General features: G+C 41.0%; 1 long non-coding RNA gene across 7 annotated transcripts in view; it reads left to right on the forward strand.

Annotated features, from left to right (window-relative positions):
* Positions 1-25,432, forward strand: part of LOC106031698 (uncharacterized) — a 524,145-nt gene that overhangs the window by 133,722 nt on the left and 364,991 nt on the right. For all 7 annotated transcript variants that reach the window (XR_010832897.1, XR_010832893.1, XR_010832898.1 and 4 more), the window contains one exon: positions 332-411. This is a non-coding gene — a long non-coding RNA (uncharacterized lncRNA). The remainder of the gene's footprint in view (positions 1-331; positions 412-25,432) is intronic.

Here is a 25,432-nt window from a genome sequence, read left to right on the forward strand (position 1 = left end):
CTTCCAGGTGAAAATCAATACGTTTGGATTCTGTTTTTCTGGTTTCCTGTAGGTAGCAAGGAAAAGTAAATAGAAAGACTGATACAAAAGAGAAATGAGAGAAAAAACACACAGGACCTCAGCACAAGGACAATTTATATTAATTTTAAAATGAAGCTACAGATGTCCGTTTGTTGATTGAATGACAACTATCTCAAGAGAGCTAGGAATTCACTGATTATGTGCAGATACAGAAAGCCCTTTGAAGTTAAAAAGAGATGAAAATATATCTTTGCCCTTTATGGTCTTTTTCCTGACTATTTCCACTGGTGTTTTGTATGCTTCATTTTAGGCTGATTTTTTACAGCTGAAAATGCTGAGATGAAAATCAAGAGATTGCTTAGCAAACACCTTGCACCAAGCTCAGACAAGGTCAGTGGATTTGGTGTTCTTATCTGTTTTGTTGTCAACATGGGAAACCGACGCTGAATGTTTTGGCTGCTAGTAATCTCCAAAAATCTGCTGCACGAGTGGGGTGAAGGGGGCAGAGGGTGTGAGCTGGTGAATGTACACAATGGTTTTCTTCTGCTGTGGGGATATTTGTGTAGCTGTAATCTGACATCTTATAACCAGTCCCATCTTATTCTACACTCCTGTCCCTCAGGCACCTGTGGGTTGCTGTTGGGTTTTAGAATCCAGTGGAACAATTCTGGTGACACCTCTTTTCATCTCATTGATGTTGCTACTTCCAAGAGCTCATCAGGTACCAAAGAGATCCCTGATGAGTATGGGAAAGCACAGGAAGTCCAGAGGTCCTTGAAGAAGTCATTCAGATCTGTATGCTGTGCCCAAGTTCATTGCGGATTTGGTTTTCCTGTCTCAATCCTCTATGCACTCTCATATTTTCTTCCAATGCATTCACCTCTAAATGCCTTTCCTGATGCGAGTAAAAGAACTATATATAACCTGTCAAGTAATCTAATAGAGCAGAACATGTGGTGAGCATTGTCTGTGACATGTTGAGCTTTAACAACCCCTGCTGAGCCTGTGTATGTTAATATACAAATAATGTTGTCAATCAACCTCTGTGCATTTCCCTTAACTGTCTGAAGTCAATACTGAGATTAGGTGGTACTACAAAGCCACAAAAGCTGGGCTAAGATATATGAGAGAAACCTTAGACACCTAACTCATACGGAATTTTAATTGGCTCCAGAGACCTAAATTCCTTAGCAATCTCAGTCCTAGAGGATTAGCATTCATGTTGTTTGTGTTTTATTCCAGGCAGAACTGATATGGGCTTCTTACAGAGAAGTAGTTGTTTTTAAGCTAAATCAAAACCTAAGATATGAATAAGCCTGTTTTGGAAGGGCTTGAAAAGTTAGACAAAACTGCCATTAAATTCCTTATGTACTGGAAAGAAGCTGTAATATTTTGTACTTTTTGTGTTTTAATGACTTTTCCTTGAAAATTGACAATTTGCATCTTTTCCTTTTAAATATTTTTTAGGATTCAGGTTGGTTAATGTACCATTAAAGGAATTTATTTGTACAGAAATCAGTAAAAGTACTCCTTATTTCTTATAAGTCATTTGGACATGTATTTGATTTAAATGGATGGTTTAAATAGTTACTGATTTTCATTGTGTGGGAAAGACCTTATCAGCTTTTGAATCTTATGCCCAGCAATATAGTTTTGAATGTCAGACCAGTTTTCCAGTTGTTTAGCTTTTACTATTGTTGAGATCCATTCCTTTTCTTATGTGCTTCCTTGATAAACAGTGTAGATGTTACGTATCACCTAGACAGTGACTCTAAATATATGTACTGTTGAAATCTGCTTCACAAATTTTGATTTGTGAATGACTGCAAAAAATGCTAGAAGGTGCTCTCCCCTTGATTCATATATCCTAGTGTTCTTCTGGAGCAATCTGAGGGCTTTCCATTACAATTCAGTTGTTTTTCAGGCTTAGTCAGGAGCTCAGTTTTGATTTGTCCCTGTTAGATGGGTATACTAAGGATGTATCAACAGTAGCAAGCAGACAAGACATAATAAAATCAGGACTACAAGTGCCAATTCAACTGAACCTGAGTATTAGCTGGTTGTAATTGAAAACAGCTTTACGAATGCTGTGCATGGTGATGAAGACATTTTCCTCCAGAAGCAGACTTCTAAATATTTTTATTCATCCCTAAGATGATCAGGGACAAGTCACAGATATCTCTCTAGGACCCAGTTAATGCAGGTGAAACCTGAGATGATAATGCTGTCCTCCAGAAATCAATTCAGGGAAAGAAAAGAAAAAAAAGCCATATAATAAGTAGATATTCACTATTACTCATTGATTTACCTTTCCTTCCTTCCTATTTTTTTATTGGACAAGTTATCATACACTCACATATTACAGTTACCTATTTGTCTGCTAATATCTTTGCAAAAATCTTTGCAGGAATAGGTATTGTAGTACTATAGGTACTGATTAGTGGCATAATATAATTAATAGTTTTGTTCTTTTGATCCAGTATGTCTTCTGACTCAAGGCTATGGGCAGTTGCAGTTGGGAAAGTGAAAAGGAAACTAGATTCCACTGATTGTTTTAATGTGACTGCTAAAATGTACAGCCAGAGATCAAAGAAAAAAGCTTTAATTTTCTCCAGGGATACAGAAATCAGGTAGGAAGAATGAAAAGGTACTTTTCTACTTTAAATGTGCCTTTTTTATGCTGATGTGTCACTTGACACATGTCAAAATAATGTAACTGCAGTAGAATTTAGAATTTGGAGCCACTGAGTGGTTTGCTACAGCAATATTTGTTTTCTTTTCGTGTTCTCATGGATAATTATCATCAGTGACAGTGACAACTTTTAGCTGACCTACCAGTTGCCAGAAGAGCTATATCACGGGGATGTTGTTGTATTTCTTAGGTTCCATTCAAAACAATACAGTGTAATTACTGTATATTCCCAAGGATATGCAGGACAGTAAAACTCTGAACAACATGCTGAAGAGAAAAGGGATTTTCTGACCTTGCCTTTTGGTTAACAGAAAGATTGTTTAGAACAAGAGCACAACAAACCATGGCTGCTAGATAAGCCCAGTGCTGAACAGAATAAAATTGCAATTGAAACCTTTCAACTAGAGATGCAGTTTTCAACTATATATACATATATGTATGTATATATGTATATATACATATATGTATGTATGCTGATCATTGCACTTCAAAACTGGATCCACTGTGAAGGTCCGTAGATAGAGCTGTTTGTGTGTGGGGCTGAGAACTGGTAGCATCAGAGTTCTGTGGGGACCAGAGATCAGCATGGTACCTACCAGCTTCTCTCTGCTGAGCTCTGAGAAAGGCTTTGTGTTCTGACAAATGTGCCCAGAATCACATTGTATAAAGAGAAGTGCCCCAAAACAATTTCTCAAGAGAAAGAGAAGGGGAAATAGAAATGGAGGGAGTTTCCTGTAACTATTCTGTAAGGACAGGAAATTTACAAATTTCATGGAAGTGTTCTTTAAACTAACTAATTTTGAAACCTGAAATCTTGTAGATCTATCCAAGAAAGAACAACATAAATTATGTGAAATTAAATTGCATTTCTGCCTTTTGTCCATTTAGACAGGTGAATACTGGAGGCCTTTGCTTCTTGCTGAATTTCTTGAGAAGGAAATGGGCCGCACTTGGCAGTCCTGTCTCTCAGGGATACACAGCCACTGATAATACCTCCACCTGTTTTCAGCTAAAACAACCTTTTCAAGGAAAAGCAAAATTGTATAAGGGTACTTTCTAAACCAGCTCCAACCCATGCTACTTCCATCTGCCAGGCAAAGGTTATGCAGACATTCACGCTATATCCATATCTGATCTTTCCTCTTAGCAGTAACTGTTGTTTTGAACAGCCCACAGGATGCAGTGAGGATTTCACAAACGTTTTCCTCTGCTGAGGTAGGTAACTGGTAGCATTGGGAGGCATGCGTTCACTTCTTCTGCAGCTATGCCTACCTGAAGGGAACAGCAGCATGTGGCTGTTTCTGGACCAAAAATACGCTTTGAGTCTTTCCCTACTAACAAAGATAACAGCAAAACTTTTGACACGAGCTCTTTCACTAGTGGTGTTCATCTGCTCTCACCAGAAGCCATAATTGTACTCTTCCACCACCTCTTTGTCATCTCCTCTGGAGCTGCTAGCCCCATCTCCAACCTTTGCAGGAGCTCACATTAGCCAGCCAGCTCTCTGTGAAGACAGACCCATCTTCCCAGAACATCACTAAGGTATTATGCTTAACGCCTTTAACAGACCACAGAGTAAATACAGATGAAGGAACAAACTTGGATTAACAATGGTTTAAGGAATTCTTTAAGTTTTTGTGTCCTTCCAATATCTAAAGGGGGCCTACAGGAAAGCTGGGGAGAGACTCTTTGTCAGGTAATATAGTAATAGGACAAGGGGTAATGGATTTAAACTAAAAGAAGGTAGATTTAGATTAGGTATAAGGAAGAAATTCTTTACTCAAAGGGTGGTAAGGCACTGGCACAGGCTGCCCAGAGAAGCTGTGGATGCCCCAGCCCTGGAGGTGTTGAAGGCCAGGCTGGATGGGGCTTTGGGCAACCTGGTCTGGTGGGAGGTGTCCCTGCTCATGGCAGGGGGCTGGAACTGGATGGGCTGTAAGGTCCCTTCCAAGCCCAAGTATTCTATGATTCTGTGAATTAACTGGAATACAGGATTAACGGTGGCAATAAACGCATTATTTCCAAGACTGACTGAGCACACAGATAAAGTTATCTGTAAAACAGTGGAAAGGGGAGAAATTCTCTCTCTACAGATCCTGATTTTTTCTAATCTACAGAAATTCATTACAGCTGGCTCCAAACAAGGCTGAGTTTACACAAGTGATTTTCTTACTCTGTTTCTGAGTAGATCTGCAGTAGGACCTAGGACAATATATTGGGTTTATTACTTCATTTTTAAGAAAGATGTCTTCTGTCAGACTGTCTGACTGGCTACAAGCACAAATATTAAAGTAACATCGAGGAGAGTGTACTATTAATGCAACAGATGCAATTAATCTCCCATTTTATTTAAGTTGTTTATGAATCCACTGGGCTGGCCCTTTCAGGTGAAATGCGGGGGTGAATGGAAACAGCTGCTTTTGTCAAAGTTGAAGTAATCATTAGGTGATGATTAGGGGAGGAGATAAAAGGTCAGTAAAGCTCCTCCCTGAGAACTATAGAACTGCTGCTGGGAGGTGGCTGTGAAGGAGTAAGTATTGGCTTATGAAGATGTTTGGAGATTTTTATTTTTTATTGTTTTTTTTATAAACTGTCAGAGCAAAAGATGTGACCAGGAATGTTTATTGACAATAACACTTTTTTAGGAGGGTCTGAGTGTCTACGGTCTGTCTGTCTCCTCTTCTGGAGAGGACAAGATTTGTTTAAACAGTAGAAGAGGCAAAATGCTTATGCTAAAGGCTGCTGCGCTGGCTTGTTGGAGCCTGTAAGAAGGGAGTCTGGGCGATTTCAAGAAGGTCTGGGAGGCTCTGTTTTGCTTTGTTACAATGAAAGTGCGCGTTCTTCTCTGTTCTAAGGTGTGGTCCCTCTCTCTTTTTACATACTGGCACCTTGCTGGAGTTATCCCAAACAGCAATACAGCTACAGAGCAGCGAGCAGAATCCAGTGCCATTTCCAGGGCTACTGGGGTGAGGGAAGTTACTTTATACATGGCAATAGTTGTGATACGATAAGCAGTCTTCATTTTGGTTTCTCAAAACACTTTAAACTTTTGCTTATGTTCAAAAACATATTTGAGCAGTTTTACATGGGGAGCAGAGGCTGCTTGAGTAGAGGGAAAATGCAGCCTTGTTTGAACTCCACGTGATGGTGTCTGTGCAAACTGTGGCTGGTGTTTCTTAAGTGCCTTTCTAACAGCTGCTTCTGATGTAGACAAGGATGGCTGTAGACCTAGATGCTAATGTGCTGACTGCTTATATCATATTAGAGTAATTTTTGTGTGTGGAGGTTTGTGAGATATATTGTGGGTAATAATAGAAGAGGTTAGGAAGCAAAGTATGAGGAAATTGACATTTGCTCTAATAGAAATACAAATCTTTAGATTAAACTGGAGCACTACAGGTTGTCACTAATTTATTATGCTCAGAGAGGCAAACAAGCTCCCAAATTGTGTATAGTGCAGTGCTTGGCTTGCTAAGCATTTTCTGTAATGGCTCATTTGTAATATTCTCCTAGTGTATGAAAGAAAGGGTGATGTTCTTAACTAAAGATGGTCTATCATTTCGTGCACTGGCAGTTGAATTGTAACTCATAATTTGCAGATGAAGTACCTGAAGTACTCTGACAGCTTTGTTGCAATAGGACAAAGCGTAATGTCTTCGTGAAAATAACCTTGAACATAAATGAAAGCTTACCTCTGTCCAGGCACAGGTCGATTAAATGTCCCCCTGGTTCGTGTCACAATAGGAACCTGTGAGCAGGCAGTGTAGCAGAAATTAAAAGAAATATCAGGCCTCTGAAGTCACTGTATCTCCCTGCTTGTAGGACTTTTTTTTGTATGTGAGGCTTTTTTTCTTAATTGCTGTCTTAGTAGTGAAATGGTTGTGCTGGGGCCAGGTGGAGAAAATATGAAGAACAACTTCAGAAATGTGGGGCACTTTGTGTGTGAGCCTGTGCAGGTTTAACAAGGAACTTTAGCAGTGGGAAAGGAGAAACAAGAACCTAATAAATGATGCTCAATTGGAGGTGGAGATTTAGATGTGGGTCCTTTCTGTGTCTGTCAGAGTGATGATATGTATGTTGCAATGCTTCAAGACTCTTAGGCCACTACTTACTGTGTGAGAGTCTTCCTCAGGAGGTCATGGCTGAATCTAATGGTGTTAAATTAGGAAACTCAGAGATTGAAGGTAGGGAATGGAGAAGAAGAAAAAAAAAATAATTGCAAGTTTCTTGCTTTCTCCAGGAAAGGTGCTCTGCCTTTATTACAGAGGGTGGGGTACCTGCCCAGTAATTCCCCCATCAGGAGAACTAACTTGAGGAGAGGAGGGTGCCTGGTTTGAAACGAGTGCACTGTGTTTGAGGACAGAGCCCTGTGAGGCAGGCAGTCTGTCCATGTCTCAAGGTCGAAGTGCCTGTGACAGCAACCTGAGGGCTCCCAGAGCTGCATGGGCAGTTGTGAGGCCTTCAGGGACAGAGGCATGGGGGAGGCACACCTGCTTTCCTGCCCTCTAAAGACTGAAGCAAATCGCTGCCAGTGTGGGTTGTGGGCTTGTTTGTTACATGAGGGCAAAGGGATGGTGAATTAGCAGCTTGGTGCACCCTCCTGGTCCTGTTTCAGGTGCTCCTAAGTGATGTGGATGTGAATTAAGGAAGGCAAGAGGAGGGGAAAAGATAATTGAAAGAGCAGATTGAATCTGTTACTTCTTATCCCACAGCAGAGTCTCCAGGGAGGAGAATGTTATCTATGTTTTTGTGTTATTTCTACTAAGTTAAACATTTAAAAACCCATGGACAGCTGCGTAGGGGGAAATGTTTGGGAAGGTGAAAGTGTTCTGAAATTGCCTGGGCCACAGCATGTGTTCTTGGCAGTGGGAATACCTTTTCTAACTGCTATTTGTCTTCCCTTCTCACTGAAAGAATAGCCCATCTCCTTTCCCATGCCTTTCAACACCTGTGTTTTTGGGTTGCTACCAATCTAACAGAAGTTGAAGTCAGGTCTATCTTTCTGGAATGAGCTTAGCTAATGCAATTGAAGCAATAACCTTGAGAGTAATCACACGCGTACACACAAAATACAATAAAATATTTTAAATGCTGTCAGTTAAGTCCAAAAGTTTAAAATAAGTAAAAATTATAATTGTTGCCTTAAGGCTGGATAATGAAATTATTGAATTTTACCAGTAGTGGTAACACAGTGTTAGAGTCCTGATTCCATGACAGAATGAAGAGATGCTTCCTTATCTTTTTACTGGAAATATCAAGACATCTTCTAAGCAGCTAAAATGAGTATAGAGGGAATTAAACAAAACTGGTAATACATACATTAGAATATTTATGGTGTTTTCAAGTCAATGTTTCTTGTCCTGCGGACAACAAAGGGAGTTTCTTGTTAATTACTGAACGGGACTACTAACACACATGAAAAATTCTTGTTGCTTTGCTTCTGCAGATATCTTAGGAATGAAAAGTGGAAATATTTGTCCTTAAAGTTTTGTTAGTTCTGTGCCAATAGCAGCATTAGACAATACCAGAGAGAAACTCAAGGTGGCGTTACACAGCTTAAATCCCAGGCTCACCCCTTTTGCCTGCGCAGTGGTTTCTGCAGTTACCTAAATTAATGTTTCTATTCCTAATAATCTGACCAATTGCCTATCTTGCTTGCGTGTAACACCAAATATCACCAAATACCAACTGTTAGATTTTAGCAGATGTTCTCTGGTATCATAGATCCTGATGTATGCAACCTGTGAAATGCTTTAGAGATGTAACTCACATTAGAGGTAGAAAGGTTCTTTGTCCCCCTGTACTTAGTTCACATAAAATATCAAAGGGTCTGCTGGCACTGTCAGTGAAGTCATTTAATTATGCAGCTCAAGAGATATGTGTAGGTAACCCAGGCCCTGTGCTGACTCCCTACAGATTTTTGTTACCCTGAAAGCATGTAATGGGAAGTGGAATCCCCCAGAACAAATAAACAGGGTTGGTAACACCCCTCTATTTCCTGTAAGGAGTTAGGAAATGCAGGAGTGGGACTTGCATGTGTTTTTGTTATGTGATTCAATTACACTTTGTGAGTGTTCAGAAGAAGGCTTTTTAAACAGGTATCACAAGAAAGGATTTAATCTTCAGCACCCAGTTAAGCAATGAAGCATTGTTTTCTTTGAGAAGTGTATTGCACTATTAAATCTGTGATACTTTTTTATTCCTCTGTAATTAGCAGTGTGTTGATACTTCACTAAAATGTAAGGAAGAACACTTTCTATCTTTGAAGCATTTCTCTTACCTCAGAATTGCTTTCATATGCTTTAAAGTATTTAATTTGTATTGGAGGGTTCACTTTTTACCTTCTCTCTGATAGCCAAAATAGAATGACACAGAACTGTCTGTCTTGTTCAAAAGGGTAAATATGGCTTTTTGGTTGCCAATTTTGCAATTTTTCATTCTGGTGGTGAATGAAATGGCTTGGGTAGTGTTGGTCAAATAAGATCCTGCAAGAAGAAGAGTTTGCTGAAATTCATATAAGAACTTGAATCTAATGGTTCAGGAGTAGTGAAAGACATATATATGATTGGATGCTTAAAAATTATAAAACACTTCTTTAAAACCTTGTTTCAAATGGGGACTGTTACAATAGTAAGCGTGCTAATAGTAAAAGCTGAAGTCTGGGTTTTGTGCTTAGAGGTCATTTATTTACAGCTGGCAGTTAACTGTACAGCAGCAAGAATCTGTGGAATCTGGAATCCATGCTGTGGAGAGTGTAGGTGATAGATGCTTGGAGAAATGGATCATGGCTTCAGTCCTGGCATATACTCTCCTGCTTTGTTGTTAAAACTTCTCCAAAACATTGTGCAAATGTTTTGTTGATCAGGCCTGTCGTTCCAATTGAATTCTGTATGAGTGTAGAGATGATGCTAAGTATCTATTTTGCAAAAGTCAGGAAAATAGTTTCCAGAATAATTTTATCTTAGGTCCTGTATTATAAATGGAGATGACTGGAAACCAAGGGGCTTGTTGTAGGTTAGCCTGGCCCATTCAGAACTCTTGGAGCACAGCTATAAGGGCACAAGATAGCTTGTTTGGAGCTCAAGTATTGCTGCATGCCCATATATTCTATAAATGGACATGGCCTTAATACTGTGAGATGTGGTCCAAGTAACAAAGATAAATGTAAGCAGTTAAAGTTCATTTCATCGGCATTCAATTCTTATGTCTCACTGATAGTATTTCACTCATAATAAATTCCCTAATAAGAACAATGATGAGATATAGTATGTCACAGCAGCCAATGCTCTGTGGCCTTGTTAGTAATAATGCTGGGAAATATTTAGAAGGAAAACGCAATGAAGTGCAGTGAAAGGGTGAAATATTTGTACAGATAGTATGTTGGAAGCTATGCAAAAATCTTAGGACTATTTTCAGTTCTGTGATGCTGGGGTATTTGTGCTGAACTGATTCCTAATGGCTTATGGTGTTTTCTGGATTATCGTGCTGTTGTGATCTGTTATTATCTTGGCAGATTCTCACATAACTGAGTACAACTCTAGTTTCAGTGACCTTGGATTTGCATGTCTGTGGAAGGGGAAATGTACTTGGTCAAATTTAAGCACTTAAGCTACAGGGTTTCTAGGTAAAAGCCCAGGAAGTTGAAGCCTAGTTCTACTACTTAGGGTGCAGTTTTCATGTAAATCTAATTTTAAAATGAGTCAAAGATTCCTTTTGCTTAGAAAACAATGCGTAGCATTTATTGTATGTTCTGTGCTTCCTTTTCTGAAGTATATGCTATTTTTCTGTGGAAATTTAGATTGTAGGCATTAACTTTGTTTTTGCTATAGAAGTCAAAATAAATAAAAATTAAGGTCTGTGCTATTCTCCTTAATAAGGATGAAAAAACAGATTGGATGCAGCTAAGACCAAGTGTTTGCTTCCCAGAGAGTTCACTTTAAAAAATATAAGGATACTTAAGAATAGCAAATACACCAAATGTGCATTTAAATAGACTTGTGATGCGTGGTAGCATGTATCCATTTACCTATGTGGAAAGTTTGATGTTAGTTTGGGTTTTTCATATTCAGTTTAAGTTGTGCAGGTTTGTGATGGAGTATTAGTGAGTATCTCAAGGAATGCTGATTTTGGTGATTTACTTGGTTATGTACAGATTATTTACATTGCCAAAGAAGAGTTGAGAGGACCAAAGAAAACAGAAATGTACTAAAGCCCTGAAATGAAATCAAATACAGCTCTCTAGTCCTCTTTCAGGCAAGAACCTAAGCAAAGTGAATTGAAGGTTATTTTAATCAGACCACATACATATAGAGCTCCAGAGCTAAATTATGTGGTGGTTGGAGATTTCTATCACTGCATGTATGTATGTTTTCTATAATTAGCATTCAGGTAGGCATGCTTCTCAACAGTAGACTTTCCAAAGAGCATTACTGTTTTGGGACCCTGATAAAAATGAACAGTGGAGTTGTTTTTTCTTGTTTCTCTTTGGGTTTCCTGTCAGGGAAAGGAAACAGATAACCACAGGGACCTCAGCAATCTTCAGGCCTAAAACCAGTTAAAAGAAAAAGTTTTTTCAGTTGCGTATTACCATTTCCTGTGTGGGGAAGGTGAGCAGCACCTGACGTGCTGACAGTTTTGTGTCTGAGGATGCACCAGGTGCTCTGCTGGTGCTGTCTCCATGCTGCTGGTCTGTCCTGGCTCAGGCTCTCTGAAGCGGCACAACTGGGCCCAATGGCCACCATTTTGTGCCTCCGCGTGCCGCTGGTGATGGCGGCTGCGCCCATGAGGGGAGCGATGCAGCTGCCCCCAGCTTGTGCCAGTGGGATCCAGTCAGCACCTTGCTGAGGGGGCCTGGCAGGGATGGAGCAAGGTGTGTGTGGAGAGCAAGGCAAGCAGAGCTGGGCAAGGGTGGGGGAAGGCATTTATTTGAAGCTCATGTTTTGTTTTCTGTGTCTGGTGTGCCATCAGCAGGCCTGGGCTGGCTGGTGTGAAACTAAATGAAATAAACATTCTCCCTGAGCCAAGGGAGCAGGACTGGGCCCAAAGCTGAGTGCAGCTTTTGGGCCTGAACCAGGTCAAGCAGTTTCCTGTTACCTACCTCAGTTAAATGTGTACTTACAGGCTGCCTTGCATCCATTGCTGTGGAAGTTGGTCGTGATTAACTGCTACAAGGCACAGAAACAGTGCTAAATGTGAGGAAATATCTGTTTCTGTCAGACGAGGGGAATGTAAAGCCCTGAGGGGGGGGGGGGGGGAAAGGAAGGGTGGCTTCAGTTCAGGTGCAAAGAAGGCATTTGAATTCTTAAAATTGCATCAAGTGTCGACATTAATACTCCTTTGGGCTTTACAGCCTCAGAAACTACCCTTCTGTAAATCAAGCTATTTAGGATCGTAAACAGTTATTCTCAGTACTGCTGAGACCAGTGTCACACTCATATCACAATTTTTGATGTCTGTCATGCATCAGAAGGCAAACACAATTACATGCCTATCAAGAGTACCTCAGAGCTGTTTAAGAAATCAAGGTTAGTCACAGGATCCTTTTGATGTTCTTCTCCCTCTTGACTGTAGATTTGTAAATTAAGTTTAAGTGGTGATGTTCTGGTGAAGGATTAAGAGAGTTGTTGGAGAAACAGGACACACACTTCAGCTTGCAACTCTAACAAATGACATGGTTGACCTCTCGTCAAACTGTGGGATGATGATCAGCAGTACTGTGAGCTCTGGGAATCTAAGGTGAAAAGGTAAAATTTCATTTTGGAAAAAGTGTTTTTTAAATTAGCCTTATGCTGTTTAGGTCATGTTTCTCTGTTACCATTCATCAAAATGCACTAGGGTGGATTTCGTGCCAGTGATTAAGCACGGAATGCTTCTTTGCTTCAGTAATTTAGTTTTGTGTCTCAAAGAAAAGCAATTTCTACAGTGGTAAAACTTAGTCCATACAAGCTAGCTTACACAGGCTGGTAAAAGGTTAGACCACAACTGTTGTTTCTCTTGCACAGCTTGAAAGGTATGAGTGTGTAACAGGAACACGGTGTTGTACTCAGTCTAATGTTTTAAAAATTAATGAGGGATGGGAGAGTCAAGAACAGTGTTGCATCTGTTTTGTTGGATAGTTATCGTGCTGAAGTTGTTTCAGAGAACTCTCTTTCTCTGTTGAGAACTTGAATGTGTTGAAAGATCACACAAGTGTACAGCAGTCCTGGGTACTTGGTGTGATTTCCCCCACTGTTCTTCTCCACCCTTCATGGAACAAAGTCCTATGTCTTAGCTTTAAGATGAGGGATTGAGTGGTGTTACTGTGTTATTCTATGAGATGATTCATCAGTACGTAAAATAAGGTTGCTGTATTGCAAACATTTTCAGATCCTTATTTTTGGATACAAGAGGAGTGATTTCAGAGGTGACAGGATAGCTTGGCAAGGGTAGTCCAGCATTTGTATAAGCATTTATAGAATAAATGCCTAGGTCTGATTAATGTAGAAGATAGAAGAACAGATCAAGAAAGTGAAAGCTCAGTGTCGAAATACCAATGCCCAAAGAAATACGTTTATGCTAAGAAATAATGCATACATAGAAGCAATGTTGCATGAAAAAAAAGGCTGAGATCCTAATAGGGAGTGAAAAGTGAAATTACCCGATATTTGGAGAAACTACTAATCTTTAGCAGTTCTATAAATGCAAGAAAATTTCTTTAGCAGTGTTGTGTTTTCAAACTCTAGTGTGATGGATCATTTAGTAGAGGTGCAAGTTTGACAAACAGCAGTTTGTGATCAAGTTGGAATTGGAAGTGTTGGTTTGGCTCTTTGTTCTCTTGAGTTTAGTACTGCATAGAGATGAAAGAAAGGATAATGAACCGAGTGCTAAAAGGCAAATTTAACACCATGGATGTTTTTTTTTGGGGGGGGTGGGGACGGGGGTTGATGGAAGGAAGTGTTAAAACCGCCAACTGGTTTATTCACCTAAAAAGAAAAGACAAAAAGGAGAGAGGAATTCATTGAGAAGGAAAGGGAGTATATGCTGCAGATGGAATATAAGTGTTTGAACCTTGGATGTAATCAAAATTTCCTGGTTTGGTTTTAATGTCGTTTCTCATACCTGTAGATGGGCTTCTTCCTTTTAGCTACTCCTTTTATTTTTATTCTAATGTAGAAGTCTTCCTTTTGAAATAGCAGTAGTATAAAGACTGGACAATACCTTTGTCAGGCAACTATGGAATTCACTTTGGTATTTAATCTGTTGCCCTAAAGAGGTTGTAATAGCTATAATATTTTAAAAATAGATTTAATCATAAAAAGAAGAGTCAGTGTATCATGCTGCATTTCTGAGAAGGAAATAACTAATAATGGTTTCTGTTGGAAACGTGGAAATGCTATTATTTCCAGTACGCTGACATAGTATGTAGACTCACTTTATGGCTGTTCTATTACTCATGTACAGAGTAATAAAGGAAGCTATTTTCACTGCTGTAAATTGCATGTTTACAAGCACAATACAATAATGCAGATGACTGATGGATCGAACACAACTTTTGTTAGCTGTCACTGCATGGAAATAAAAACAGGCAAACAAAACTAAGCCCAGTCTGATTCGGATACGTACTCCCAGAGCCAAGAGGGGCTATGAACTCTTTATGCCACCATTCAGCAAGCTTTCTAGTCAAACACAAAGGGTTGAATCAGCTACAGCTAGGCTCCCTTGATAAAAATCAGATGTTTTTCCACCAGAAGTAGGTTATAAATGTGTTGGGTAGTTAGTTACACGTTTGACAGTTCCACCAAATGTGAACAAAAGTGTTTTGAGATGGGGAAAGTGGGCTTCCTTCTGTTCCCTATTTGATCACCAAACTGTTAATGACCACCCCAAGTAAAGCTTGACCATAAACCAAACCCTGATAAAATGAGAAATCTCACCTCACCAACACCACATTCTTTGAGGCAGGGAGCAGGGAAAAAATGCAGAAAAAGATTGAATTTCAAGGAAGTATTTTTATCTGGAATGAGTTTTGAAGTATAGGAGATAAATCTGAAAGGGTTAATCAGTGTGCTGCAGACAGCTGATAAAGTAGCTCTACAGTCAGAAAAACTAATTAAGTCAGATTTCCATGTGGGATATGTCTTGTGGTTTGAACTTTCTAGTAATAACTAAAGCTTCTGTTGTTTGGAGTATCAGTAATGGGCCTCCTGCATGGACTCTGGGATGTGCCTGTCACGGGCTGAGTTCCTCTCACAGCGTTTCAGGAGGCAACTGGTAGGAGCTGCCTTCTTTGGCTGAGCTACATGAAATGTGGAAGTATTTAACCTTTCAGACTTCTCCGGTGTCAGGTTTAACTGAAATTGGCCGTTGGGATTCAAAACCACTAGAAAGCAGTGACTGACAGATGTACTCTAATGCATGGTATGATTTATTGAACTTGGTCCTGCAGGGAACCAGGCTCCAAACTTTTTCCAAACTCCAGAGCATCAAAGCTGCCTCAGGGGGCTGCAGCGCCTCCCTGGGGCAAGGCTGCCCTGCCATCCTGCCCTGCTGCCCCTTGGTCTTGCTCTGGAGTGGTTGAAAGTACTCGTTTCTTTTTTTTTTTCCTCTTGAATGACTAAGCCAAAAGCTACAGTATTCATAGCGTTGTCCTGCAGCAGGTGACTTTAGGTGCCCGAGCAACAGGGTCTGTAACCGGAATTATCAGTACTCACGACCTCTACCATACCCTGCGTACAGAGAGGAATGCAGAACAGGATGTAAGTTACTGTTCCCAAAACAATGCCTGCAAGCTGTATCAGTCTGGTGCTGTTTGAGTTTCCAATTCTGTCTGCTGGAAGAGCTTTGTGGAGGTGCTTTCTGTTTTTGTGAGGATCCCAGGGAGTGGCAGCTGTACTATGTCACTTGTCTTATGTGAGCATAGTGCAACGCTGTTGGGAGTGTGGCAGCAACAAGGACAGAGCAGGCAGCTGCCTTGTCTGCTCCTGTGGAAAGGCTGTCCCGTTCTGTGGCTGCTCATCCTGCTGTGAAAGTGGGAATTGCTACTGCCAAAGCAGCTGAGTTCTTTCAAAGAGCAACCTGGCTCTCTTCTGGTAGGGTGTGCTTTGTCTGACAAAGGTGGCTGCTGCTTCAGACATGTCACGGGGAAAATAAAAGGTTTTAAAAAAGACCAGAACTTTCAGCTATTTCCACAACCATTTTGTTCTGGCAATTCCACACAATACATAGCATTGTGAGAAGACTCTTTGGATGAAATAATGAGCTGGATGAAATCTATGCATACTGCTCAGCTGAATGTGGACACAAACCTGCTTTTGGGCTGCAGAGGACAGCTGTGCTGAGTCCCAGCAATCTGTGCAGTCCGGAGTCTGAAGAGCAGGGAGAGCTGCAGAGGCTCTGCTACTTGATGTATGCTGTACCTCGTAGGATTGTCTTTGTGCCACCAGATGGTGACTTTCTGTTGTGAATGAGCGTGGTGAGGGGAAAATGCAATTCTGCACAACCACCTCCAAAACTGTTTAACTGAAGAACATGTATGTACCAAGGAAGGGACAGAGACTGAAAGGTAAAGCCTTAAAAAGGCTAGGGGAGTCTTGAAATAGCAGTACAACTTGAGACCTAGGTCCTCAGTTGGTAAACAGGCTAAATACTTGCATGGTAAATCTCTTTTGGGATTTCTGGTTGGTTAAAAATGTGCTTGAGTGTTTTGATGGACCAGGGACTGGGTAAGAAGTAATGTACTCAGCCTTAGAGCTGAGATCCTTCCTGCCAGCTGATGAGGCTCAACAGTTGTCAGTACAACTTGGAAAAAAATGATGAAAAGCCTCCTTTTTTTTTTTAATGATAGAACAAGGATCTTTTGTGTTTATGAAGGATTTAATGCTGAATCCATGCATTTCATAACCATCTTTAAGCCACTTTCAGGGCCACATGAAGCAATTCACTGGTACGTTTAGTAAACAAAGGGAGTAATGGACTCAGCTATCCTCATTACAGACACAGTGACTGGTAAGACTTGAATCTATGATGAATGCTTGCTTTTTAAAAATAAAGCTCTGTTTTCATAACCTAGCCCTTTCCTATTAACCTTGCAAAGCTTGCCAAAGCAAAAAACACTTGTGCCAAGTGTTATACTTGTTATACAAGCTCCAATACTTATCTTTTATTTCAGTCTAACATGAAAAATTAATTTTGAATCCTTTTTATTGTTTCAGACAAACCTCATAGCCACCTCGAGTAGGGGAGTCAGGAATTAACTTGGCTAATAGGGAAATATACATAGAGTTCTAAAGTACTTTGCCTCCAGCAAAATCCTTCAGCCTTTTCATTTGAGAGATTTGTGCCTTGGGGTCTGGATGACTTGACTGACAGTAAAATGCATGAGCTTTTCACCTTAAGTCACTGGTTTGAATACAGTTCAGGTCAGTAGCGAGTGAAAGCCACATTTCCTATGGGGATGCTCAGTGATCTGAAATACGATTAGCAGGACCAGAGCCAGCAAAGGGCTTAGGTATCTAAAAGCTAGAGACTTACAGGTTTAGTCTTTAAACACTCGGCCTTCAGAGGAGAGAGAGGCGACTTCCTGGGCAGGGCTTTCTGTGAGAGCTGGGTGCCCCAAAATATGCCTCTGCGGGCCAATGTAGAGCCAAGTGTGCATCAGCTTGCTGAGAACTGAGAGCTTGCAGCTCACCAGTAGGATATCTTGGGAGAGGGCAGCGGGTATTAATGAAACACAGCCCCTTTCCAGGGGTTTGGTGCCTGCTTTTTGCTGATTGTAGTGAAAATTGGTCACTTCTTGGTGTCTCCTTGCCCAGCTGGGTGCTCTAAATATATACACTTAGCATATCCTGGGCCTCTCCTGTAGATTACAAAATACCACGTTCTTTGCATCAGCAGGAAGCAGATCTGCCCTCTTTCCCCAAAACTTGCTGACCCAGGTATGCATGCAGAGTCTCTCCATCTCTACTCTACTGCCTTCCCAGCCTATATCCTGCACCTTAACGTGAGCCTGCCGAGAGATGTGGCTTTACAAGCCCTTAGCCAGGGTAGGGAATTGATCCAGGGTCTCCTTTTTCCAAAAAAAGTGTGCTAGTGTCTCTTGAACCTAGATTTAGCTTCTGCTGGCCTTCTTGCCCTCCAGGCTGTTATAATCAAATGTACATGCTGAGTCTAGATTTTTAGGATTAGTTAGTAATTCTTACAGCAGTGTTCAGTAATTAAGGGCAATCAGTGTGGTGGTTTGAATTTCCAGCTTCTGGAAGGCAGCTTGCAAATAGGAATATTCTTGGAATCTAAGGTGAAAACTGGCTTTCCACTAGATTCTGTGTCAAATAAACATCAGCACACACATTTGTTGCAAGTGAACACATGTTCACCGATCACATTTGTAGCAGCTATATGCCAAAATACATTCAGTCTGAAATGCTCTTGCATGGCTTTCCAGGCAAAAACTTGTCAAACTATTAGGGATGTTTGAGCCCCTTTTAAGGGATGGATGAAATCGAGTTCTTATGGCTGGAAGCCAAAAAAGACAGCTGCGATTTGTCCATCTATGCTTTTCCTGGATCATCTTTTCATTGTCTTTCCTAAAAAACACCATTTGGGGCTTTAGATGGCTTCAGGTCACCAGTCACAGGTGAGGAAGCTGCTTGCAGCTTAACATTTTCAGGTCACCACATTTACCAAGCTGGATGAGGCCTGTGGTGCTCGCTGCCTTCCTTCACGTTCTCCCGGAGACTCTGAAAGTTCCCTTCTCAGTTAAAACTGTAGCCTGGAGAAGAAATAGTGGCTGCTGACTTCATGGCAGTAGTAATTTCATGATTGTGTTCTAGGTGATTGGTGGCCAGCTGGGGATAGGATAAATCAACTGCTTGTTCCCCTGTATTTCGAGTAAAGGGTTCTTTGATCACCTGTTGGACTAGCTCAAGGATCCAAATTGTAGCACTCCTGAAATGGCAATTCATCCTGCAGCTACTCAGGTGCTTTTAATGGCTGAAATGGAAAAGGATATGAACATTTGTTGTTGTGTTGTTTTTTTTAACAAAGTAGAGAGGGAATGCATCCTTTAGAAAGCAGCTTGCAGTGATAGAAAAGTCTTCTTGTGCATAGCAAGCCTCTGAGACAGGATTGCAAAAACCGTAAGAGGGTGTAAATAAGTGCACCCTAAGCATGCATCTATGCCGCTTATTGTTTTCCCCTAGGAAAAATGGTGAATTTTTGTGCTCTTTTCCCTTTCAGCCTAAATTCTGAGTTTTGTTTTGATCCTGTATTTCTCAATTACGAAGCAGGAGAGGTTACCCTGGGTTGCTGTTTGGACAGCATGTCCTGAAGCTGCAAGGAGCCTCCATTGAAGTTTAGCTACTCGACTTTGCTATTCCCAGAAAACATCTCATATTCATCTGAGCAAGACGCAGTGTGCACCACAAAGCAGGCTGTTCTGCGTGCAGGAGGGGGATGTACAGGAAGGCCCCATTTTAGTGTTAAATGTAGGGGAAGGAGCAACAATTCCACCTGAGGCATATTCAGTGCAGATATTCACAGCCCTGTTCTTATACTAGGAGATGGGACTTGCCATTAAATTAGATCAATACTTGGCTTCCTTCCTGATGTACTATCACACTGCTGAAAAGATCTTTTCTGTGATCCGTAATTAGTCTTGCTGCTGTTCCGATACTAATCCCTGCTGAATATCAGCCAGGTGACAGATAAAGCTGGGAGCTGAGCACTCGGAGTTGGAAGCAGTGAGGGGCTGTGGCCGAGTTTGTCCCAAGTTCTAATGACTCTTCTTCGTCTCAAATCAAGGTTGTAGAGCTGTATGTGAGGAAGGAATTATTAATAGTTTACAACAAAAAAATCACAAATTCAGTTGCTTCAGATTTTTTCATTTTGGCGTAAATGCAAAAAGGTACACTGAAAAATGGGGGGGGAGGAGGTAGCTGTGAAGGAGCAGTCAGTAGCTCTCCAGGTCGGGCATCTCACTTGGGGTGGTGGGGGACAGCACTCCTGTAGGTTGTGCCTTCCTCATACCGCGCTGGAGCTGGGAGCCAGGGCTGCTTGGAGTCACAATGAATCTTTCCTTTTTTCCTCTTTTCATGGCTAAGCTACTTTTTTTTTTCTTTCCCCAGTAAAAGCAGGTGCTCTGGGGTTGTACAGCTTTTGTCTTTTTGCTACTTCTTCCAGGCATGTGAGCTACTATTTTTTCTCTTGTTTGGGAAGGAAACTGTCAAGGCCAGTCACTGTGTATATTTCATGCAAGTTTCTTTTTTAAAGTGTAAAGTACAAGGTTTCAAACTCATCTTGTTTATTTATAACAATAATTTCATAAGTGGCTTGTTTGGATCTATCGAGGCGGTTATTAGTAATTAAATTTTGATGCCTAACAGCATATTGAGTTTCTAGAAGCATAAGGGAGCTAGATGTGGTCTGCAGCATCTTAAGTCAAATATTACTGAAACATTGAGTGCACAATTACCATCTTATTAGGGTAATAATGTTGAAAGAACTGTTTAGGCATTTAATTGGTATCAAACAACATGTGATTGCATGTTGATTAGATATCAATTACAACAAAGTACAACTGACATTTGATAAGCATGGTAACTGATAGCTTGCTTGCTTTTGTTATGTCAATTAAATGGCTAAGCATCTCCTGGAAGGAATTACAAATCATTAGAAAATTACTGATGGTTGGCAGCTTGTCAAGGGATCTGTAAACAATGGGGGCTTCTGGCTATTTGGGAAACTTAAGCATTTTCTCATGAAAAGGATCTGTTTTCAGCGTAGGAACTCTGGATAACCAAACATTCAACTTCACAAGAGTTATGCTTTCCCTCACAAGCAAATCAATGCGATGAAATAGAAGCATAAGTATTATGGTACTGATTTAAGTTAAGCACGGTAAAGCCAGATAATTCACAGGACCCTCTTAACCACCTTTGCCAGCAGACGTCCTACCTGGCTGCTCTTCCTTGTCATGATTTCATCTACCTACATCCCTGTGCATATCTGCCAACACATTGATTTCATTTTTTCCCTCGAAGTTAAGATTTCTACCTTTGTTAAATGAACTAGTATGTTAATGGTGTACTAGTGAAAGACTTGGGTGAGATGAAGAATGTCTTTTTCTTTTACAGTACGTGCAGCATGTTATTTTCCCACGTGCTCAGTGGAACAAGGATTGTTTCATCCTTGAAACCACTCAGTGGATGTTGTAACAGTGATGAGAGCTTAATATAACAAAGTAAATCAAGGAGCACTAGGAAAGGGAACTTCTGAGGGAGAGAGAGATCTACGTGCATGTGCCTTGGTAAGGTTTCCCATTGTCTGGTATAAATGAAAATGCTTCAGGAGTTATGTTTCATCCCAAGGCTTCATTGAACCAGTTACTTTTTTCAGGCTGGCTGTAGCACAGAAAGCTTGGGGAAGTGTGTCTCTAGAAAACTTAAGAGGTGGAAGAGACACCGTTGTGTGCTGTCTCTCTGTTTTGTTTACATATGCATACATTGCTTTTCCTGTTTTGCATGACACTCCAAAGGGAATGGGTGTTTGGGAATACTCTGCCCAGCTTTCAGCATGGACTTCTCCTGGCCCCTGTGCCATCATGATCGAAGAGCAAGCGTGCTCCCTCCTGTGGCTGTGTGGGGCAGCCCCCGGCCGGCATGACTGCAAGTGCAAGGGAGTCGCAGTGCCTGGCTTTTTGGCCTCTGTATCTACAGTACAGAATACGCATGGCTTACAATAACATTTCTGAGATAAGCCATGAGGAACCAAGGAAGCGCTTCTGTCAAATGACGGGCGATGGTGGTGTTTGAATGCACGGTTTCAGTGTAGGAGCAGCTATGCAAAGCTATCTTTCAAAATGCCTCCTCTTATTAGCTTCTCGAGCTCCTGCAGGTTGTCCTATGGCATATTTGCTCAGGCAGCCAATTCATCTTGCATATAGGAAGGAGAATGTGTGTTTTTTCTTCCTTTGTGGAATATAGTTGTATTTATTGATTATTTGAAAAATGTTGAATGCATCGCAATGCAAGGCTTGTCACTGAAATGCTGTAAATGTCAACAAGTGTTGCTATCATAATGTAATGTCAGAATTAACTTAAAATAGCTCTATTACATGCAAATGAAATGTTTCTTTGGGAAATGTTCCACTCTGTGTCAGCTTCATTACCTAAACTGCCTTTGATTACGTTAATGTGTAACGTATCTCCCTAATTCAGGTACCTTAAATGAGCGCTATAAAATCATTACCATTTTCAGCAAAGAGAAGATAGATGATAATGTGCTGCAACCTGTACAACGTAGCAGGTAGTTTTCAGTTAGTGTTTGCATAGCTGGGTTATTGCCATTTGCTTAAAATAATCTTGCTAGACAGAGGAATAGTCCCGTGGCTGGGAGCATGGTGTGAACTCTAGTTTTCAGTAAGACTAGAGGTTTTTAAAGAAATTGTCACTAAAATTTTTATCAAAGCTTAGCTAAGAGTTGTTCACTATGTGTAAACTATTCCAAACTCTGCTAAAGCAGATAGCAATATTACTCTTAATTATAATATTGAACAGAGAGGTTGTTCTCATGTGTTTCAGTCACTTAAATACTTAATCTTCCAGCTCTTCTGTGCAGAATATGGCTTCCTGGTGAGACAAATCTCACATGGAACATCAAAAAAAAAAATTTTTTTTATGTACTCAGGCAGGAATTCTTTGAATTGATTTTTCATCAGAGATGTTCGCATGGATCCCAGGCTCAGCCAGTGCAGCTCTGTCTGCTGTGAAATGCTGTGTGAAATCATGTTGATTCATCAGTGTCTCACTGTAGAAGTAGTAAAAACAACAAAAATCAGTGTTTCCTGAATGGTGTTTTGGTTTCCTTGGGTGTGATCTGAATGTTTTGTCTATACTTCTCTGGTCTGTATCAATGCATATGAAAATCAATGTAAGACTTTCCAATTTTGTGGGAAGAATGTTTGGATTAGTCAAAACCAAATAAAACTAATCCTTTGCATCTGCAGTTTGTCTTCAAAATGTTTAAGATTTTGTCCTGTATGACATGAAGCAAGAGGTTTGAGGAAGAAAACTTCAGTTGCCCACCTGCTGCTTTCTGCACAGCTTCAGCTGTGCTCTTCTGACATGTGCCTTTTTGCACTGGGTGCTCTGCATTACATGAATGTATTAAAGTGAATAAATAATTGCTGTTAATTTTACAGCTAATAGAGTGTGCAGTGTATGAGTCACACCCCTGTGTTGCTTCTGTAGGCTCGTTGCATTGCAGTGGATAAGAAGTTGTGCAGACCTCCTGCAGACCAGATTTTCACATCCCTGTCTCTCACAGCTGGTTTCTCAAGTACTTCAAAGATGTCACTGACTTGTGAGCCAGGAGTCATCCAAAGGAGAGTCAGGATGTCACATCCATTCACTGACTCCTCATTGCTGCAGGGAAAATCTCCCTCTCAAAGTCTGGGGAGCAGTTCTGTTTGTAGCAAACAGATTTTTTCAGTTAATTAGCTTGTGTTCTTGGCTATTTCTGTAGCTTGGAGCAAACAATCTCAGGCTTGGAATTGTTAGGGTAGCTTCTCTGTCTGTCAGGGGATCTCAGCTCTGCTTGTGGCTAGGTAGGAATTGCTGGGGAGGGAAGAAGACTGCATCCCCTTGTGAGGTGCTGGGCGTAATCCAAAGAGGGCGTAATCTCCAGCTGAAAAGATGGTGTGAATAGGTGAAATTCTGCCCCATTAGAATCACACTTGGATCAAGTCTGTAGCTGCCACAGTCACAGCCCTGCAGGAAGGAACAGAAGGTGAGGTGACAGAAGCAAGTGCCATTTCTAATAGCCTCGGTGCCTACAAGATGTGACAGCCGTACAGTGCAGCACTTTGTTAACGTGCTTTTCCTTTCTGCTTCAGATGAAGATGAGGAGAACAAGCAGAGGGATTTTAAGAGCTTTGTGCTTTGTCATTCTTCCCAACCTGTCACATCCCAATCCACCACAGAACAGCCCTTTGCCCATTATGTTAACAAACAGATGAATGAACTGGAAGCTGGCTCACCTGTTGTTTCATTTTTTCTGCAGCCCTCTCTTTCCCTGGGAACTTGTACAGAAATGCAGTTTGCCTGTAGGTTTATTTTTGTTTTCAGTTAGGGTTAGCTTTTTCCTTATAATACATGATACATGTCAAATAGCAATGTGGTTCTCAAAGTAAAACTGAGCACCTTTAGGAGGAAAGAGCAATATGTCCTTCCTTGCATAGCACAACTGCTGGTCACTTTGCTCTGTCAAAGGTTACTTACTTCAGACAAAACTTGCACTCCCCACATTGCCAAGCTTCTTGCTGTTTCACATTACTGAAGTCATTGGAATTAGCTAGCTAAGATCTTGTTTAACACAGAAGGCTTATATCCTGATTATTATGTAGGAAGAATCTCTTCAACAAAATGTAATTCTATTCCCTTTTCCAAGAGCAGCAGGCCAGGTCTAATCTTTCCTTGTCCTGCACCTCCTGTAGCACGCATTCCTGCACAGGAGCAAATGGCTGTACACAAGCAGAGCACAGGAGAGAAGTTTGCCATCTGAAAAGCATATTTGAATAATGAGTGCCTCTCTTGTTTTTTATCAGTTGTCTCAAACCCAGTAAACAGCAGTCTTTCTAAATAAGTTTGCCCTTGGGCTCAGAGTAAGGATGATGAATTGCATAAAGGATATCTTTTCAGTTTTAAGTATTTGAAGATAAGCTGCTGCAGGTATTAATAAATTAAAGAGTAGATTTCTGAAAACAAACCAGAAAAAAATAGACAATCTTCCTTAACAACAAATAACTCTGGGACAGAAGATCAGCTTGCTGTTCGTCGCAATGCTGTGTTTTAGTTCACTGATTGCAGATCCTTGCATTGAGCTTGTCATCTGGGAGCCTCCAGCAGAGCTGTAACCACCCTTGTCTGCTGCTTGAGCTCCCACATATTTTCCCTGGGAAGTGAAGTGCATACACTGCAAGGGTTGCTTTAGAGAAACTGAGACCTCAACTTACAGAGCACCTACAGAAATTGTGGCAGGAACATCCCCTAAAACAGAGTTCCAGTACCTTTCTTCTCCAAATAGTACACAGAACCAGGTTTTAGGAAGTCTTTTCCTGGTGAGCAAGGAGTAATCTAACTGCTACACTTAATTGGCTTGACTGTGCATGTTGTGACATGGGGACCCAGCAGAAACACCCTGTGATTTTGATGGGGAAGGAGAAAGCTGGTGCACACTCAGGTCTGTCTTTATATGGAGTATGGTCATTCCTGGGGGAGAAGCTGTGTGGAGAAGTTTACGTGACAAAGCTGCCTTTGAGGTAGAATCCAACCTGAATGTGTAGTGCCTGGGGTGTGCTTTTGCTGACTGCATGCTAACATGTTCAGTTTTAAGAAAACATGTATGCCTTTTGGTGTGGTCCTATCAGATGTGTGATTCCAACAATCTTTGCCTTGCTGATGCTAACAGCAGAACACCCACTGACTACCTTGGATCATGACCTGCCACCAGCTCATTCTGCATCTTGCAAACACTAGATGGCATTTAAGATTTTGTTTTGCTGGAAACATGTTCAGTGACTACCAATTTTTCTCTGCGGGGGCCTTCAGGAGAAGTGTGGTTCCCCTCTTCCATGCCTATTTTGCTCATAGAAATTGGATTCCACGTGCCAGATGGTTATTTACTGGATTTATCCCTGCTTGCTGGAATCCTGATGGGTTTTCTCTGCGTTATTCTTCCTCTTCACCC

This window comes from Anser cygnoides, chromosome 7 (assembly GCF_040182565.1).
Source record: "Anser cygnoides isolate HZ-2024a breed goose chromosome 7, Taihu_goose_T2T_genome, whole genome shotgun sequence".
NCBI classification, from domain to species: domain Eukaryota; kingdom Metazoa; phylum Chordata; class Aves; order Anseriformes; family Anatidae; genus Anser; species Anser cygnoides.